Genomic DNA, 11863 nt, shown 5'->3' on the forward strand with positions numbered 1-11863 from the left:
GAAGGAATTTGAGGAAGTGCCTATTGGAGGGCCTCAGATTTCTTGATGAGGTAGGAAATGTGGTGCGGTGTTTACTTGGAGGTTGGAATGAGAAACTGATGTGACTCCATTTTTGTGAAACCAGCCTCTACCTCAGAGCAAAGCCTGTCCAAGGAAGGGGGCGTGACCCCTGTCCTTGGAAAAACCGACAGAGTACTTCTAGGCAGATAGCCACCCTGCTGAGTTTTTTGTCTGCAAATAACAGGAGAGATCTGCTGCGCCAGGTGTCCCTGACTCAGTCAGGTTAGGTGAAGACCCATTGCAACTCCCTAGCAACCACCAATCAGCATGAGACAGGGAAATACCTGGGATGCCAGATGACCCTCCCAGTAGTTTATGGTGGTTGATAACACATTGGGAAACTATGTAGTTGAGCAGGTACACCCCTCATGGCTTAAACCAATCAGTTCAAACGAATCCCCCTCTTGTACTAACCAATCACCCCTACCCAACTTGTTCCCACCAGTGAATGTGCTAATCATGTTTTAGAGTTGTTTTATGATTTTCCTGCGGTGTGTGATGATTTGCTAAGAGATGCTATGATGTATGTAAAGTCCCTGCCTTCCCCAAAGAGTGTATAAAACTGCTGCAAACCCTTGGCTCAGGGCCTGTCAGCGTCACCAGTTGCTGTGTGTGCACGGAGGACTGAACTAGCTTGCAATAAACACCTCTTTGCTGCTTACATCAATTTCGGTCTTTGGTGGTCTTTTGGGGGTCCCGAACTCGAGCATATCAGGAAGGGTCAGTGCCATAGGCTGAAAATGCTTGGGAAGATTTTAGGAACAGCCAATCAATTCAAATATATGAAGACACTTTGAAAAGCACAAGAACAATCTGTTAGGTTTAAGGCCCAGGGCTCCATGTGTGGAGATGTAGTTTCTAGAAGGGTAATTTCCATCATTTAGATTGTTACATGTTTCTTTCCTCTTTCCTTCTATTTCTTTTAAAATACCTTTTTATTTTAGTTGTAGGTGGACACAATATCTTTTATTTTTATGTGGTGCTGAGGATTGAACCCAGTGCCCCACACGTGCTAGGAGAGCGCTCTACCACTGAGCCACAACCCCAGCCCCTCCCTCCATTTCTTATTTTCAAATCTTCATATAACCATAAATGGTGCTTGAAGCATTGAATAAGGCCATTTTTGTTTCTTTTTTTCTGTATCGTGCCCCCAAGGAACTGTGGAACCACCTTCACGTGTCAGAAATGACTGGAAGATCTAGTTAAGGGCAAAGGAATTCCTAATCATCCTGCCACCAGATGGCGCCAACGCCCAGTATTTCAGACTTCAAATTCAGCAGACAGATGATTTTTTTCATGATACAGGACAAAAATGAGTATAAGATTTTAAACTGTTGTAAAAGTTAGCAAAATATACACATTTACAAACGTTTTATTCTGATTTTAGAGCCAATTCATTTAACACAAGGCATGTTTAAAAACATTTTATTGATAATTTGTTCTATGGATGTAAAAATGCTAAAGATTTAAGAAAAGCACCACTATGACACAATAATCTTTGGCTCCTCCAATTTTAAAATAGGTAGAGAATTTTAACTAAGTTATAAGCTAGAGGGTAGTTTATTTTACAAGTGATATGTAATCAAGCTCAGAGATCTCAAAGTACAATCTAAATCTACATACTGAGAAAAAAAACTAAAATAAAACAAAAACTATATATATATATATATACATATGAAACAGAACTAGGTGGGAAATGTTCAAATACAAATGCAATATATCTGATGTTATTCTCAGTCCACCAACTCGAATGTGCAGAAAGGTAACCATATTTTCTATGACTTGGATTAATTTCTGTCTCTGAGCTTTCATCCTGCTTAACTCTCCAGAAGCCTCAGAAACTCAGTAGGTGGGGAGAGTGAAAGAGTCCTAGCCTGACACGGTTTGAGCACAGTTTCTGGGTCTGATTGAAAAACCAGAGTGGTGGTGGTGAAAGGGTGGCACAACTGATTTCTTTTTCTCTTTTTCTTTTCTTTCTTTCTTTTGGTAGTTCTGTGGACTAAACCAAGAGATTCAACACAATTGATTTCTTAATTGGGCTTACTAATCCCACCTCTATGTAGAAACATTTTCTGCATTGACAGTTTCCATCTTATCTCAGTTCCAGCAGACCTCCTCAGCCTTCCTGTTACCTTCCTTCCCTTCTCTCTTCCTTTCTTTCTCCAAAATGGACACTTCCTGGAGACTCACCCCATTGATGTCATTTAGTATCTTTACTTCCACAAACCTACCTGTATTCCCCTAAGACCATTCAACCTTAAGAAGACAAAATCTAAATAACTTTCTTGCCCTGAACATGTCTCTTGAGACAACAAGTACAGAGCTTATAATCAGCTTGAATGGGAATGAAAGAAAAGGGAAAGAAAAGAGATGACATTTGACTCTGCCTTCCAGTGTCATCTCAGTGCATAAAGTTATGCATTATCTCTAGAGATTTTTATTTAAACTTAAAAGTTCATCTTTAGATTGCTTGGTAGGTTTTTCTTTAAAATGCAGATGTCAGGACTCTGCCTTCAGAGCTATTAATTGAGGAGTTCCAGGATAAGACCTAGAAATCGGCAGGTGAAGAATGAAGTTTGAGAACAACTGAGTAGGGCAAGATCAGTAGCATCAGCATTACCTTGACCCAACTTTTTGGAGATGCAAATTCTCAAGCTGTACTTCCAGATCCAGTGCATCAGAAAGTCTGAGGTGGGGACCTACAATCACCGCTGGTGATTTTCATGCCTGCTTAAGCTTCAAAACCAATGGTAATAGAGCAATGGTTCTACAGCAGTGGTTCTCAAATTTGTGTGCCTATAAGAATTACCCTTGAGCTTTAAAATACAAAAGCTCAGGCCGAAGCCCAAACTAATGAAATCAGAACCTCCATGGTGAGGCCCAGGAATGAGTATTTTTGAAACTTCCCAGGTAATTTCAAAGTGCAGCCAAAATTAATAACCCCTGCAACAGGCGAGGAATTGCTATCTGAATCACTAGGACTGTCTCACAATAAATATACACTCCATTCTGGGATATTTTGGTATTATGCTCACCCTGAAAGATTCTGCAGTTGTAACCCTTGGGGACAAGGTTATCCTCTACCTGAGTGTTTGCATGAAGAAAAAAAATTGAAAACCAGGCCGGCCACAGTGATGCATGCCTGTAACCCCAGTAACCACTGGGAGATCATGAGTTCAAAGCCAGCCTCAGCAAATTGAGGTACTAGGCAACTCAGTGAGATCCTGTCTCTAAAAAAAAAAAAAAATACAAAATAGGGCTGAGAATGTGGCTCAGTGGTAGAGTGCCCCTGAGTTCAATCCCTGGTACCCTCCCCAAAACAAATTGAAAAACCACAAATTTAGAGCAATATAGGTCAACTGCATTCCCACCACCATAACAAACAACTTATAAAAAGATTAAGATTTGCATACAGCAAACTACACTAGATATTCTTCTTTTATGAAAACCAAATAGTTACAAACATAGTTGCATTTGTTTTTGAACATGCATTTCCTGAGCAAAAGTATAAAATAACCAGGATACTTGAGAACTTAATAAAATCATACAATTTTAAATCTAGCAAGCATCTCAAAAATAGGAATGCAATCAGAGTTCTGATTTATGAGTTTGTAAATTGCACATTTTTTTTTTACAGATCCAACATGTTCAACCGTATGTGGTTCTTTCAAATCTTTAGAAGGTAATATATTTAAGGCACTCATATGTAGCAAACCAGTTGTATAATGTCTGTTTTTTCTTTTCCTTCACTAGCAGATTTAAAGAATTGCCTATTCTGGGGTTCTTCAAACTAAATATTCCAGGGTACAGGAATTACCTGGAAACAAGGGCTCTTGTTCAAGTGCAGATTCTGACTCCATAGTTCTGAGGTGGGACCCAAGAATCTACATTGCTAACAAGCTCCCAGGGGATTCTGATGCTACTGTCTGGGGGCCACACTGAGTATTAAGGAACTAACTCACAGTCTTAGTTTCCCTACCTCCTACTCACCTTAATCTTTTCTCTCTACCAAATAGAACTTATTTTGGGGTCACCAGTAGCCTCCATTTCTCTAAATTAAATGGGCATGTTTTAATCCACATCCTTTTCTTAGCGGCATCCTTACTTCTTTGATTCCCAGACATGATTCTCCTGGGTTTATCTGTGCCCTTCCCCCACCCCACCCCTATTTTCCTCTTCAGGCTCATTCTCATCTACCCACTGTGAAAGATTAGAATTATTCAAATTTCAGTTCTGATCTTCTTCCCACTTTACTTTATATTCTGCCCTTAGGTCAGTGGTTCTCAACTCAGAAGAGGAGCTAGCTGTACTTTATTCCCCAAGGGACATTTGGCATTGTCTGGAAATATTTTGGATTGTCATAACTTGGGGAGGGGAGCATTCTTGGCATCTAATGGGTAGAGGCCAGTGTTGCTACTAAATATTCCAGGATACACAGGACAGCTCTACTCCTTCCCTGACTAAAGAATTTCTGTCCCCAACTGTCAATAGTGATTGAGCAGTGAAATTCTACCATAGAAAGGTACTTCTCAAACTATACTATGTCTGGGAATAACCTGAGCTTCTTGTTAAAATTCAAATTCTGATTTAGCAGGTCTGAGGTGGGGCCTGAGATTTTGCCTTCAAAACAAACCCACAGCAGGTGCTGATGTTGATGGTCAAGGACCACAGTTTGAGTAGTAAGGTCCTACCCAAGATGCCTATTACTACCATTGCCACAGGAGATTCCAGCTCCATCTCGCCAGCTCAGTTTTCTTCCTTGAGCTCCGTTGATTATGGACAACTACTTACTCAGCATCTCCAATTTGGTTATCTGAAGGCCCCCAAGTTCGAAATGACTAAGACACACTTGCTAGCTTCCACCCCCAAATGTGATCCTCCATCTCCATGTGATTGGCCATCCTCAGGGAAACCTACCTCTCCTGTTCCCCAGTTTGACTCAGTTCTTTGACTAATCACATGAAAATTATATATTCTTACAGAAAGTTCTTCCTTTCTTTTCTTTTCCTTCATAGAACTCTTGTCTCCCTCGATGTGATTATCTGATAATGGAACTCTAAATAATCTTTGGAAGGATAGGAAATATCTCTACTTTTGCCTACCTGTGTCTCCTCATCCTAAACACCATGCCTGGCACATGGTAGGCACACAATCAATATTTATTGACTGACTGAGTAAATGAATTAAAGAATGAATGAATGAATGCAGTTCCTCTCTGAATAATACATCTATATAAAGCAGAATACAAATTCCGTAGCTACATTTTGTATCATCTCATTGAGGTAAATAGGAAACTACAGAATTTAATCAATAATAATAAGTCTTATAAATGACACTCTTCTGGAAGGTAGATGCATGATGAGGGAAACCAGTAAACTTTGGTCTCTGCTCAAAAGAGAAGAGTCTTCCTTATCACATTAGTTCAAGCTTGGCATCATATTTTACTGACCTAATTTACCAGTATGAAAACTTAGTTGAGAATTTATTATTAATTTATTGTTGATTCAGAATGGTACTTTTGAGGGAATTTTCTCTTCTCCCTACATTTCAACATCAATCTCTGAAATGAGGAAGGAAGGGAATTTGTCCCTCTTCCCCAACCCTGTGCTTCTCATGAAACATGGAGTGACTTGGTGGATTTGTAACAGTAGGAGAAAGGGTTCCTGCTCTTCTTCACTCCAGTCCCCTGGCTCTTGTTCCCCTGGGACAGTCTGCCCATATGCACCCTCTCTTGGCTTCTGCTTTCCTAGGTAAGCTCTCTGTGACAGAGAGCTTTCACTCTGGAGTGAAGTCTTACATTTCTCCTTTTCTATCTGTGACTGAGTGGGTCAACTCAATTGAATGGAGGGACTGGAGCGTTGCAAGATGACAATTGCAAGCTATGGACATCAAATTCCACAAATACTGGCTTTTAACTGCACTTGTCTCTACCACTCATATGGAGAGAGGTATAAGTAACCTGTTCTTTCAAACAACAATTCTGAAAGCTTCAGCCTTTCTAAGTGGAATTGTAAATTCCCAGGTGAACTTCACAAAGGCTGGACCTAGCACAACCTTGGAGGCCAGTGCTTCCCCTGGAGAGACAAACCCTGTCAATTGCATTATCAGAAGAAACCACCTGACAGTTGTTTATATAAAACTTGTTGTGGTCTCCCTCAACATAGCATTTTAAGAAAACAGGCTATATCTGGAAAAATTGAAACTCACTATAACAGTAGAGAAGACCAATTATACCCAGAATTAAAGGAAACAGCATGAAGTGGAGAAGAAAAGACCAGGAAAGCCTTAATTCTGATTCTCACAGGTAAGAAACTATCACTGAATTTTATGCAAACCAACATTTGGCACTACTTCATACTTTTGAATTTTCTTCTTCTTTTTGTGGTATTATAGGAAGATGCAGAACTGGAGAAATCTGGGAACTTGGATATCAACTAAAAGGGACTTTCCCCAGATAAATTTTAAGCAAGAAGTGGCCAGCATTTTTATGGTAGAATATTTGGAAAATAAAAAAAAAAATTATATAAAAAAAAAGCTTACAGAGATGAGCTCTGGGTATCTGGGACATTTCTGGAAAGTTTAATGAACTTAAATCCAGAAAAAGCAAGAGTATATCAAGCAGTGTTTAAGAATATGTAATGTATGGAAGGACTAAATTAAGTGCTATCCTTTAAATTTAAAAAAAAATTATGTAATCTATGAACATAGTACTTGGAATGTTAAGCATAAATTTTATACACAGCAGAAATGGTTAGTAGGAAAAGATTACCAAATATTATTTGCTAAAATAAAAAGATTAAAATAGTAACTGTATGAAGAACACATAATTATTCTCTTGAGATGATAAAATCGATTGTCTAAAGCAATAAAATAAAAATAACAGAAGATAATCTTTATGGAGATCTTGGTAGATGTTATATCTTATGCTGAATACTTTTCGTGGATTTTCTCCCTTAGGTTTACAACTAACCTATGTAGAAGGTGGCATGGACTTCAGTGATTCTAATACATGCACACAAACACAAATATATACATACTTGCATAACTACATATGCATATATACACAAACATATATGTACAGATACATATACAATTATATAATAAATATGTGGATACACACACACACACACACACACACATACAGTTTCAGCAAGTGAGCATTCCATCATCTTTGACTTGATTAACTTTTCAGGAAGCAGGCAGGAAACATCCAAGCATCAAGCCCATTCAGCTTGATCAAGCCCATCCCATTGTCATGAACTGGCACGGAGGAGGATGAAAAAGTTTGCTAACCCTCAGACACTGTCAAGCTACAGCAGGCTTCCAAAATGCCATTTCTAGAGTGGTGGGAGTTAGTGGTAGGAGAGGAGTGTTAATGATTGGATTGTTCAGAAATATGAGAGAGTGCACTCAAGAAGTGAAAATGAAAGAGGGGTTCTATTGATTCTCCAACACAGTTTAATATTGGGGGAGCGTGTTCTGTAAGAAAAAAAAGGGAAAAGTGTTGTAGGGGAAAAGAGGGCCACTCATGTAGTTAACTTAGTTACTCATCTACATCTGTGTGGGCAAAGGGACATGCATGATCAGCTCCATCTTGAGACATCAAGCAAAAGCCTTGGAAATAAGTAGGAGAAACCAAACCTTGATGGTGTGTTGTCTTCACCCTTTTATGTTGTCTCCCCACAAGTCAACAATATTTAACACACACCCCTACTGTAATTATACACTGGATATATATGTTATTAATTTCTGTACTAATACACTGGATTTATGATAAAAATAGCCACAAACATATTTTTGAAAAGATGATTACATCTGTTCTTACACAGTATTTTCTTTCCAGATCCCACTTTGGAGACCCAGATAAGGTCTTAGAAGCAGAGCATCAGCACCCATGAAGGGCTTCACGTTCCACTAGATGGCACCCTGTGACATATAGGTAGAACCACATCTGGTATCTACTCATTCAGTAAGACATTTGGAAAAAATATGGTAAAAATATCCTTTCCCACCTTAATTGTAAGTAGTAGCTCCATTTATCAGGAATTATGGGACTGAGATTCAGTTACCCTGAATCTGCCCTTTTCTCTGCCTAAACCAGCACCAGTGTTTTTGTCCAGGTTATCTTCACATTTTAGCCTTGAACACAATTATCAGACATACCTAAATTATATTCCCCTACCAAAGGTTTCCAGTGGGGAACAATTAGAGTTCAAGTGAAACTCTACTCCCTGGCAATGGACTACAAGCACCAAGGTTTATACACAGAAGGAAAAAGAATAATTGAACATACGTTAAGGGATTGGTCTTCCAAAATTGCTTTGCAAGTGAGCTGCTTCATATATACCTGCACTAGTTTTAGAAATGTAGATTCCTGAGCCTAGTTATCAGAATCTCTGGTGTGGGGACTTGGAATCTACATGATTTCCAAGCTCCTTAGTTGATATCAGCTCCTGGTAGAATTCAAGATGCAATTGGACCTTTCGGACAAAGTTAGATCAATTCTTTAGTGTTATCACTTAGTTTCTCTGTGACCTTGGGCAGCTAATGCTCATTTTCTAATGCCCCTTCATCTCTGAGTTAACCCATCATGCTTAAGATGAAGGTACTGAAGATACTAGCCTCGTAGAGGTGATATGAAGATTTAATGGAATAAATTAAACATTTAATTTGCATTTGCTGCATAATATATGTGACTTCCCCCCACTCAATAACATTGTTGGGGTCCCAGAGACTTCATATTGCATCTGTCTTCCTAAAATCCTCCTCAGTTTCTCCTTGTCTGTCATTTCCTTTGTGGATCTGCTCTCATGAGTAGGAACCCAAATTGGGATTATTTTAAAATGCACCTCCCCATTCAAAATGTTCTTCTAGTGTCCAGTTTTCTTAGGTGACCTGTTCTGAAGAGTCGATCATCTCATAAAATAATCAACTAATGATTAAGTACACTGTGTTAGGATAATCCTTGGCAGGCTATAAGTTAACTGAGAACTTTGGTTATGATGCCTCAATCCAAAGGCAACTACGTTGTGGCAAATTCAGTCCTAAAAATGAGAGATAGAAGCTGAAAGCTATTTTGTTTAATGCATAACACCAGGTATCTAAGTCCTGTGTATTGGGCCCCACTAGAACCTTGCCCAGAGATGTTATTCACAATCTCAGAGACAACAGCCGGACAACAGCCAAGCCCTAACTCCCAAAACAGCTTAAGAGATCTTAACAGTGTGGTCCCCCTGGACAATGGGCCTCAAATATGGGTTCATGTAGATGTTACTACAAAGTTTGCTCAAGATGTCAATTCATGAAATTCACTGTTACAAAAGTCCCTGGAATCTATATTCCACTGTGCTACCTTCACCGGTGATGTTAAGCCGTCATGTGTATCATGAAAGAGCAGTGTGGCATCCAAGTTGGCCATTTCTGTCTAGGTTTAGCCTTGGGAGTCATCACCAACCAGAAGAACATTAAGAGCCATTTGTTGTCTGTGGAAGAAACTGCCTTCCTCCCCCTGCCCAGTGGTGGGCACTAAGGGATATTTGAAAACTGCCACAAGGGCAGTAGGACTTCCTTTTTCCTCTCCAGATCCCACCAGACTGTTTCCAGAGGGTGCTTATTGTTAGATACTGTGACTCAAACCTCCACGGTCAGTTTAACTCTGTACACTTCTAAAACTTTTAATTAATATAAGTCATCAAGAAGGGGCAAGGATAAACATATGAAGAAATGAAATCACTGAAATGTCATGACAAACATGTGAGAAAAGAATTAAAATCTGAGATTAGGGCAATCCTCAAGGCAGAGCACCAGTTCATATCCAGTTTCTTACCTCCCATGCTTGAAAGTAGAAAAATACGAATTTGAATGTGGCAGAAAATCTAGCCAATGTCACCCAGGAAGTTTTCACCAAGCCAATTATAGAAGGTCATGCTCACTGAAGCAGGTGGGGATTTATTCTGTGTGTGTGAGGAAAGAGAGGTTTTAAACCAAAAGTACACACGTGACCACCTTTCCAAACAGAAGAATCCACCTGCAAGTATAGCTGCCTTCTTTTCATTCTTGTGCATTTCATGAGGCTTGCTGTGTGTATCTATAGCCAAAAAGAAACTGAGAGGGAAGGGGAGGAAAAAGGATGGTGGGAAAGAAAGAAAACATAGAACTGCACAAAAATGCCCTGTTATAATTCCATTCTCACCAGCATGGATGGCCCCTATGTCACCAGGGCTTTTTTCCTTACAATCTTTTTGTGGGCTTGGGACTTTTTCTCCAGCATGATTCCCCTTCAATGTGTTGGTTGGTAAATAGGTTGGTTTCATGTTTTCTTCATTAGATTAACCCAATTAAATGGATTGATTTTCTGCTTGGTGTCCTTAAACTTTTGAGTCTCCTCAATCATGTTTGGTTGTTTTCCTCCCACACAGATGGCTATTTATGTTTCAGATGCTGCAAATAAGTTCCCAATGTTCCTTAGGGCGAAGCACTCAACCTTTCATCAAATACAACTGGCAGCATGTCCCATAACTAACTGCTTCTGGGACCTGGCACCTCAAAATTCCAAGCAGGAGTGATTTCCCAAGTCAATCTTCTCTTCTTACTGAGCATGTGCAGATGAGGTATAGGAAAAACTCCAACCTCAGCTCCACCCCCATTTAATAATTGGACCATAAATAACTAGCAGGATGTGCATCCTGGATTTCTCATTTACCTGGATTAGGATGAAAAGGAAGTAAACAAAAGGCATGTTTTATGGAAGGGGAAAAGACCTCCTCAAAAGAAGGGTGTGTGTCCTTGTTACCTTTACCACAGCTTCCTAGGAGATTAAACAAGATGTCCACATTTTCAGATCACTACATCCCTTCATGTACTCTATACTCCATGACTACAATTGAGAGACCATCTGGACCTAAGAGGGTTCAGACAGATATTACTGGAAGTAAACAGGATGCTGGGGCCCAGAGAACCTGACTTAGAAATAGGCCTACAATCAAATTAATCTTTTCTCTCCCCTAAAAACTTTAGACACTTGTTTTGCTTTTCCCTCAACTGTAATATATGCCCTGCCCAACGTATCCCTTGGCTTGAATCCTAAAAATGTCTAAGTCTTGCTCAGGTGCAGCATTTATCCGAGCAGGAAGAACACACCTTTGCAGGCACAGAGTTGAAAGGACCTGGGGGCCAAATATTGATGGTGGAGCAGGATTTATGGAAAAGTTAGGAGTCCCTTCTGGGGTAGAACCAACCAGAGGTGGGTCAGCAGAGAAGCTCTTTATTCTGAGCTTTATGGAGGGACCTAGGAGTCATGTTCTCTTGGAACCTTGAGGTGATGGCTTTTGATCAGAGCCATCCATGGACAGCTCCAGCCCCACAAAACTTCACAGAGGGCCCTCATTTAAAAGTGTGACTTGTCAAAGTCATAAAGGAATTAAACAAAAACCATGATTGGTATGCTCTTGGTTGTTTTCTCTGCATCAAACCACCGTACTTAACTTCATGTCAAAAGAAGCTGTGGTTTCTGAGTTGCCTTATTTTTTTTTAATTTCCCTTCTTCTTAATCCATTTCAGAAGATGTTTAAATTGTCTTCAAGTGACTTATGATTTTATAAATCACCAAAATAGTTTAATCTTTATGACTTTATGTTTTAATAGTAGAAAATTTATAATGGCCCAAAGCCAACATTATCTTTGTTTTCACAAAAAAGGAAAATCTATTGAGCACAGCAAAGCTACTAGAAGCTGTGAAATAGTTGACTCTAGCAACTTAATCACCTCTCTATCATTCCAAAAATTCCTTTGGGAATGTGTACTC

Source organism: Marmota monax, unplaced genomic scaffold, assembly GCF_021218885.2.
Source record: "Marmota monax isolate L192 unplaced genomic scaffold, Marmota_monax_Labrador192_F-V1.1 WCK01_AAM20220418_F8-fsc00089, whole genome shotgun sequence".
Lineage (NCBI taxonomy): Eukaryota > Metazoa > Chordata > Mammalia > Rodentia > Sciuridae > Marmota > Marmota monax.